Here is an 8,334-nt window from a genome sequence, read left to right as displayed (position 1 = left end):
ACTGGGGCTCGATCCCTGGCATCCCATAGGGTTCCCCAACACCACCAGGGGCAATTTCTGAGTGCAGAGCCAGGAGTAAGTCCTGAGCATCACCAGGTGTGGCCCCAAACCCAAAATTAATAATTAAATTATTTTTCTTTTTGTCATAGATACCTACTGTGAAGATACCATCCTTGTCTCATATTTATTTATTTTGCATTTTGAGATGTTTTTCCTTTGGCAAAAATCTGACCTGACCTGACTTTTCAAGTCTCCCTGTCACTCTCTCTGTATCCTCTGTATCTCTCTCCCTTTCTCTCTCTTCCTCCAATAGCCAAAATATTATTGACTTGATTTGTCTCTTCATCTGCCTCTCACCCTGTTTCTGATGTATTTTATAACTTGGAAATGTGAGGAGGTGATAGTAACATCTTGGAAATACACCCCCAGAGTACAGGCTATAGAAAATTCTTTGAGATCAGGAATAAACATAGGCTTTTTCTGAACTAATTGTTTGTTTGTTTGGGGGCCACACCCAGGAGTCCACAGCAGAGCATCCACCTCCTTGGTATGATGAGTCGCTCTGGGCGGCTGTTGTCGGGCAGCGCCAGGCTGAACTTCATGGCCCAGGCGTTTACAAAGAACACGGGCAGGCGGCTAAAGGCGGTGCGCAGGAGCGTTGAGCAAGTCGCTGCGGTGCCCAGACTCATAGTGGGTGTTGGCCAGCTCGACGACCATCAGTGGGTGGGTTCTAGGGTCAGCAGCACAGACACGACCTCCAGGATCCCAGTCTGCAGCCGCACGGAGATGGACACGGGGAAGGCAGTGAAGTGGATGCCCGGGGCCCACCACCCTGCAGAGCCCGGCCATGGAGTGTAGGAGTCCACGGGGTGCACCTGGGCAGCACCATGGCCAGCAGCGACCCCGTCTGGTAGGTGAAAATCCACCAGCCTCAGAGATGTAGGGAGACGGGAGGGAAAGGCGGCCAGGCAGCTCATTTCCACACGAGTGATGCCTGAGCACAGTCAGAAGGACCCCTGAGCATTGCTGTGTGACCCCAAAAGGCCCCCTCCAAACGAAGGGGAGATTAGAGAGATGGGTAGACAAATGGAGCTTGTCCTGCACGCAGCTGATGCAGATGATTGATCTTTGGCACCACTGTTCCCACCCACACCCCCCACCCGCAACTGCAAGGGGAACTTCGGAGCAAAGTGTCAATTAGCCCCCAGGTGCTGCCCACCTCCCAAAGGAACAACAGGGAGAGAGAAACCTCAGGGAATCCAGATGTTACACTCACGAGACACAGGCTATGTTTTTAAAAATATATTCGTCTAATCCAAATAGTCACTAAGAAAGCGAAAACTTGCATGAAAGTCTTGGGATCTTGTGGCGAACGTGCAGGGGACTGGAGGCGGGTGCTGTTATGTGCCACACTCCAGTTTGATCCGCGTGCTGTGTGGGACCCCTGAGACGTGGAAAAGTCCCTGGCCACTGCAGGGTGGGTGACCCCAAGTACATTTGGACCGTCAGGCTTGTGATAGATCTCAGGGAGTGAAAGAGAAGGAGGGAAGGAAGGAAGGAAGGAAGGAAGGAAGGAAGGAAGGAAGGAAGGAAGGAAGGGAGGGAGGGAGGGAGGGAGGGGGAGGAGAAGAAGGAGGAGGAGGAGGGAAGGGAGGAAGGAAAGAAGGAAGGAAGGAAAGAAGGAAGGAAGGAAGGAAAGAAGGAAGGAAAGAAGGAAGGAAGGAAGGAAGGAAGGAAGGAAGGAAGGAAGGAAGGAAGGAAGGAAGGACATCCGAGAGATGCTCAGAGGCCTGGAGGCACACACTTTGCTTGCAGGACTCCCAGTTCCATCCCCAGCACCACATGCTTCCCTAAGCACCAAACTGAGAGCCATCCCCAAGCATCCCCAAGTATGACCCAAAGACCAGGGGACAAAAAGGAAATAGAGGGGTTTGGGGCAGAAGCACAGCAGGGAGGGCACTTGCATTGCACATGGCCAATCTGGGTTCGATCCCCGGCACCCCATATGTTCTCCGAGCCCTATCAGGAATGATCCCAGAGCACAGAGTCAGGAGGATTTCTCGTGCATCATTGGGCTCAAAAATAACACAAACAAAAATAACACAAACACAACCAAAAAAAACCCCAAAACAGAAGTAGGGTAAGTAAAGAGGGAAGATAAGAAAGACAAGGGAGAAAAAAAAGGAAAAGTGGAATGAAATTGGGATGAGGGAGCCAAGGTTTGAATGGATTCTCAACACTCACCCAAAGCAAAAAAAGAATGAGAAATTTAATGAAACGTTTCATTCTGAAGGGGGTTCTGCAACAGAAAAATTGTATTAGGTGAAAAGTAAATAAATCTGGTACCAGAGACATTCTACAGGGTCAAGGCTGATGCTTTTGCCTGTGGCCGACCTGGATTTGATCAGCTGCTGCCCTGAGGATCTTGGGTGCAGTCCAGAGGCTCTTGAGCACTGAAGGGTGTGGGGTTTTCACTTGGGGTGGCCCGGGGAACTCCCAGCACTGCAGAGCCAGCGTACCACTCACATTCTTAGGACCTGCACTGCCCCTCTGGCCCTGCTAGTCTAGAACTCCTGGGGAGGATCCTGGAATCATTATTGTTTTTTTGGGCCACACCTGGTGGTGCTCAGGAGTTAATCCTGGCTATGTACTCAGGAATTACTCCTGGCTGTGCTGGGGGCCCATATGGGATGCTGGGGATCGAGCCCAGGTCAGCTGCATGCAAGGCAAGAGCCCTCCCCTCTATATATTACTCCAGCCAGGATCCTGGAATCATGGTGGGGGTTCCAGACCTCTGGAGCACAGCTTGGGAGGATCCCTACCGACACTTCCAAAAGGCAAAGAAATTGGAAGAAGCAGTGGACATTAACTAATACCAAGGCATCATTGTTCACTCAGGAATTGCAACAGATATTCCAGGTTGATGGAGGATGTGTGAGCATAAGGAGAGAAAGTACGAGAACATGCTACCATCTGCTCAGTTTCTTCCTAAATCAAAAGCTGTTCTCCACAAAGTCATACAAAAATTCCCACTCTTTCACAGGTTTTTATCCAAGAGAAAGAACTATTTGCCCACAAACACCTTCTGTTCGTAGCGACGATATTTAGAGTCCCCTCACAGTCTGGAAGTGACCCAGACGGTCTTTGGTCAATCCATTGATTACACAAAACCACTCAGAAACATTTCAGGGAGAAGAGAGAAAAAGAAGAAAAGTGCGTGCCACAGAGGTCGGCTGGGTGGTGGTGCTGGCGAGAGGAGACCAGGGGACATGGGTGATCAGAATGTACACTGGTGTTGGAACATTGCAAGATTGAAATCCACGGTGAAAGCTTTGCGACTGTGTATCTTACGGTGATTCAATTAAAAATTTTAAAAATAATAAACAATTATGTCACTAAGCAAAAGAAGCCAGGTACCCACATGCTTTATGGCTCAGAGAAAATCCATCAATCCTTGACTGAGGCTGGTGTCGGAGATGAAATGGCTGCAAGGACTGTGAGAACCTCTAGGGGGTGTGCTTCCACCTCTGGATTGTGATGGAATCACGTTTACCAAAATCGGACCAGTCTGTGAAACAAGCACCGTTCATTGCACACCTGATTTGCAAAACAGCACCAAAATTCCAGAACCGGCTTAATCAATGGCTAAATAAATAGCAGTGCTCCTACACTATAAAAAAAATCTCCAAACTCAGATCACACGGCTTTGATCTGCTAAGGCAAATAGCTTAAAAAAACAAAAACAAAAACAAAACAAAACAAAAAAATCGCCTTTGTCCTAGAAAAATATGTCCCCGTCTTTCTTACCCTATCTAGCTGACCTATTTTAGAGGTCAGAAATAGTCACTAAAGTCTATGGTGGGCCCCTTCTCTCTCCCCAGATTGTCTGCAGAATCCCCCACCACCCACTGGAGTGGATGAGCTGCAGGTGCAGCTGCCTGGGACCACTCAGAGCAGGAGATGGAGAACAGGCTGGTGCCACTTCCCCTGAGTCCACCGTCTTCAAGTTGAAAATCCAGAGGCTATGCCCAGAACAGGTCCCCGCTGTCAGTCTTGGGTTGATCACAGTGGTCTCTAGCCACCCAAATGACCTCCCAAAAGCTGCTAATGGCATAGATGTCCTGGATGGCACCCCTCAGGTGGTAAGAAGTCTTACCTCCTGGACTTCTGGGATGGGAGGCTGGTACAGGATAGAGGTCAGGCTGCTGTCGAGGTCAGCTTGGACAGAGTTGGAGTTGGAGGGAGGTTATCATGGTTATCATTTTAATTCAGAAAGTTTGCAGGTTGGGCTCGCTTTGGCGGCGCATATGCGGAAAGTTTGCAGGTCAAGTTTTAGAAATACAGTGAAGACAAAATCAGTGGTCAAGAAAGACTAATTTTTTAGACACAAGAGGACAGTAGAATAGAATAGAGAAATGCAAGAGAAGAGAGGAAAGAGAAAGAGAAGAGTGAGAGAGAGGGAGAGAAAAGAGAGAGAGGGAGTAGAGAGATAATTCAGAGGGCAGGATGCTTGCCTTGCAAATGGCTGACCCAGGTTCCATCTCCAGCATGCCATAGGGTACCCTGAGCACTGCCAGGAGTAATTCCTGTAACCAGAGCAAGGAGTAACCCAGAACATTGTTGAACGTAGCCCCAAACTAACACACAGAGAGAAAGACAATAAAGAGACGAGAGAGAGAGAGAGAGAGAGAGAGAGAGAGAGAGAGAGAGAGAGAGAAGAAAAGCTCTTCATAGAGGCAGCAGGAGGTTGGGAAGGTGGGTGATGGGAGGGAACCTGGGGACACTGGTGCTGGGAAATATACACTGGTGGAGGGATGGGTGGTGAAATACTATATGACTGAAATCATGAACAGCTTTGTAAGGTTCTATCTCACAGTGATTCAATTAAACAGTTATTTGTAAAAAAAAAGAGAGAGAGAGATCCCTCATTCTTCTGTAGACACAGAAAAAATCACTACTTATTTATTTTTGCTTTTTGGATCACACCCAGCAATGCTCAGGTGTTACTCCTGGCACTGCACACAGGAATCACTCCCGGTGGTGCTTGAGGAACCCTGTGGGATGGGTCCCAGCAGTGGATAGAACCCAAACACCCTTCCACTACCCACTGTACTTTCATTCCAGCCCCTAAGAAGAAAATCTATAAAGTGTTTCCTTGGGGGTCTGATGGGGAAACTCTGGTGAAAGTTATTGTCAAGAGCAACCCCTGAGGAAAGACTCTAGGACACTGGGAAAACCAGGACTCGTGGCCATTCTGATTCCTGGGTGAAGTTGTGGGAGGGCGGGAAGCTGATGCTCCATTACAGCTGCCAGAAAGCCACTGCCCACATGGGAGCTGATTACCATGATGTGCGTGCAGGAGCTGTGGCCGGACTGGACCCCTGGGTGTCAGTGGACAAAGTTTTGTGAACGCATGAAGCATCCATCAGCATCTTGAGCCGCAGTCCCAGTAATGGCTCCAGTGCTGGGGGACTCAGAGACCCTGGGCCAGAGTGATCCTCAGAGCCCTGCAGGCATGTGGCAGCCACTGAGAGTCTTGAAACTGGAGCTGGGTTTTGAGCATGGTCCTGCAGGTAGAGCATTTGCCTCGCACACGGCTGTCCTGGGTTGGATGCCCAGTGACCCATACGTTCCCCGAAGTCACCCAGCAGTGATCCCATAGCGCAGAGCCAGGAGTCAACCTTGAGCACCGCATGCCAAAAACAAACAAAAAAAATGAAGCGAATGGGGCTCTCCAAACCTGCAGTTTAGGAGACAGCCATTGGTCTTTGCCAGTGGAGAGCAGCCCCTTCTGCTCAAAATGGAAAGTGTGGTGGAAGCGAATTCCAATCGAGCTGCCGCTTGGCCGCTGGCCGGCCTACGGGACCTCGCCGAGGACAAAAATTCCTCACTTTTCCATCCTTCTCCCTAATGGAGATCTGACCAGGAAGAAGCGATCAAACGAGACTTACACCCAAGGATAGTAGAGATGTGTACCAGGAGGATTACTCCACAACTTGGAAACTGGCCTCACATGCTGGGGGAAAGGCAGGTCAGATAGAGAAGGACCGTCAAGTAAAGGGTGCTTGGTGGGCCTGCTCGGGATGGGAGATGGGTACTGAAAGTAAACTATAGACTGAACCTGATGGCCTGTCAATACCTATATTGCAAACCCCAACACCTAAAAGGAGAGAGAGACCAAAAGGGAATGACCTGCCACAGAGGCGGGGTCGGGTGGGGGATAGGGTGGAGGTGGTGGGAGGGATACTGGGATCATTGGTGGTGGAGAATGGGCACTGGTGGAGGAATGGGTACTGGATCATCATATGACTGAAATGTAAGCACGAAAGTTTGTAAGTCTGTAACTGTACCTCACAGTGACTCATTTAAAAATTAAAAAGAAGAGGAGGAGGAGGAGGAGGAGGAGGAGGAGGAGGAGGAGGAGGAGAAGGAGAAGGAGAAGGAGGAGGAGGAGGAGGAGAAGGAGAAGGAGAAGGAGAAGAAGAAGAAGAAGAAGAAGAAGAAGAAGAAGAAGAAGAAGAAGAAGAAGAAGAAGAAGAAGAACAACAACAACAACAACAACAACAACAACAACAACAACAACAAGAAATAATCAAAGGATCAAAGGAGTGGAAGATGTAGAGCAGCCAGAGTCCAAATGAGGAAAATGACATGGTCCCCTTCTGGGTGCACATGGGGGGGGGGGGTGGGAGTGGTGGACAGTCCAGGCCGGTGCTGCAACCAGGAGAGCAGGGCAGGCACCCGCAATCTATGTTCTTTCTGCAGCACAGCCTTCTCCGGTGATGAGAAGTCTGGTGGGACTGAGCTGCTGCCTGGGGAGATCCTGCTGCGGGTGCCAGGTGGCCCCTGCTCAGTGGTGGTTCTGCTGTGGAGCTCGAGGGGGCGAGCGGGATGGTGCAGGCTAACTGCTTGGTGACCCTCGTCCTGCCCGTGGTGTGGGCCCGGCCGCAGTCTCGAGATCTGCCCGTCGCGAGGGCGCGGAGACGAAGACGGCGCTGCGGGAGGTGGCCGGTGGCCCCATCCTGTTGGACACGGGGACGGGGGGGGGGGCGGGGTGGCGCCCTGGGCTGGGGAGGTGCTGCTGGGGTCCCTGGAGAGGCAGGGAGTGGGCCCAGGCGACATGGGGCTGGTGGTGGGCATGCACGGGCACAGGGACCCCGTCGGGAACCTGGGGCTATTCCCTGGGGCACTCCTGCTGGTGTCCTCCCCAGGGGCCTCTACCTCCCGCACACGCTGAGCAAGGAGCGGCCCCTATGGCTCGGACCCAGGCTCAAGGTGTGGGCCACGCTGGGCCATGGCGGCCAGCGGGACGTGAGCGTGGTGGTGGAGGGCACTGGCCCTGGGCACCCGTGGTGGTGGCTGGCGACATGTTCGAGTGCCACGGGGACGAGGAGTCGTGGTGGGCGCTGAGCAAAAACCCGGTGGCGCAGGAGCGGAGCCGCAGGAGGGTCCTGGCCACCGCGACTTGGTGGTTCCCGGCCACGGGGCCCCCTTCAGGGTGATCAGGGGAGCCCCGCGGTCCTGCTGCACGAGTGTCCCATGAATCTGGCACCGCCACTGGGCACTACGGATCCCGGGGTCCCTGCTTCTGCTTCAGGAACTAAGGACCCGGAGGTGCATGGGCCGAGTAGCCAGCGGGTGATGGCCACGGGCTCCAAAGTCTCCTTCGAGGAACGACCCCTCTTTTCTCTCTCATCACCAAGCTGAGTCCAAGGACTGGCCTGGGCGGTGTTGCCTCCTCTGGGACCTCATTTGTAAAACGGGGATGTGGTTAAAAATAAAAACGGGAAACCACCAACCATCTTGCCCCCAAGCCTACTGCTGGCCATGAACAGGGAATCTTGCAAATGCAGTGGGCTAGAACGGCCCCTGGATACTCTAGCCCGCTAGTTCTCTTAGGGTGCAGGCTGCAGAAAGAAGGTGCCCGCTGTAGGACACCCAAGCTCGAGCCATGATACAGCTAAGAGGGCATTTGCTTTGCATGCAGCCAACCAGGTGAAATCCCTGGTATTCCATATGGTCTCCTAGCTCTGCCAGGCGGGATCCCTTAGCAATGCCAGGTATGCCCCTTACATACACAACACAAACACACACACACACACACAGCACACCATATCAGCCTTGTCCCTCTACCCGGTCATCATTCATTCTCTCAGTCCTGAAGAGCCTTTCAACACCTGAAACGTTCCAGCCACTGCTCGCTCAGGAAGATAGGAGACAGTGAGCAACAGACAAACGACCGTCTCTTCTCGAGGTGACTTCCGAGTTATCAGAGAGGAAATACCTGTGCTGACTGAGGAGAGAGAATGATCCAACAGGAAGGGGAAAGAAGGG

At 51.9% G+C, this 8,334-nt stretch overlaps 1 pseudogene; it reads left to right on the top strand.

The window, feature by feature from the left end:
• Positions 1-887: 887 nt before the first annotated feature.
• Positions 888-7,543, top strand: LOC130018967 (metallo-beta-lactamase domain-containing protein 1-like; annotated as a pseudogene).
• The last annotated feature ends 791 nt before the right edge of the window (positions 7,544-8,334 follow it).

This window comes from Sorex fumeus, unplaced genomic scaffold (assembly GCF_029834395.1).
Source record: "Sorex fumeus unplaced genomic scaffold, SorFum_2.1 ptg000345l, whole genome shotgun sequence".
NCBI lineage: Eukaryota > Metazoa > Chordata > Mammalia > Eulipotyphla > Soricidae > Sorex > Sorex fumeus.
Note: the sequence above shows the minus strand (reverse complement) of the source record. Positions and strands in the feature narration are given on the sequence as shown.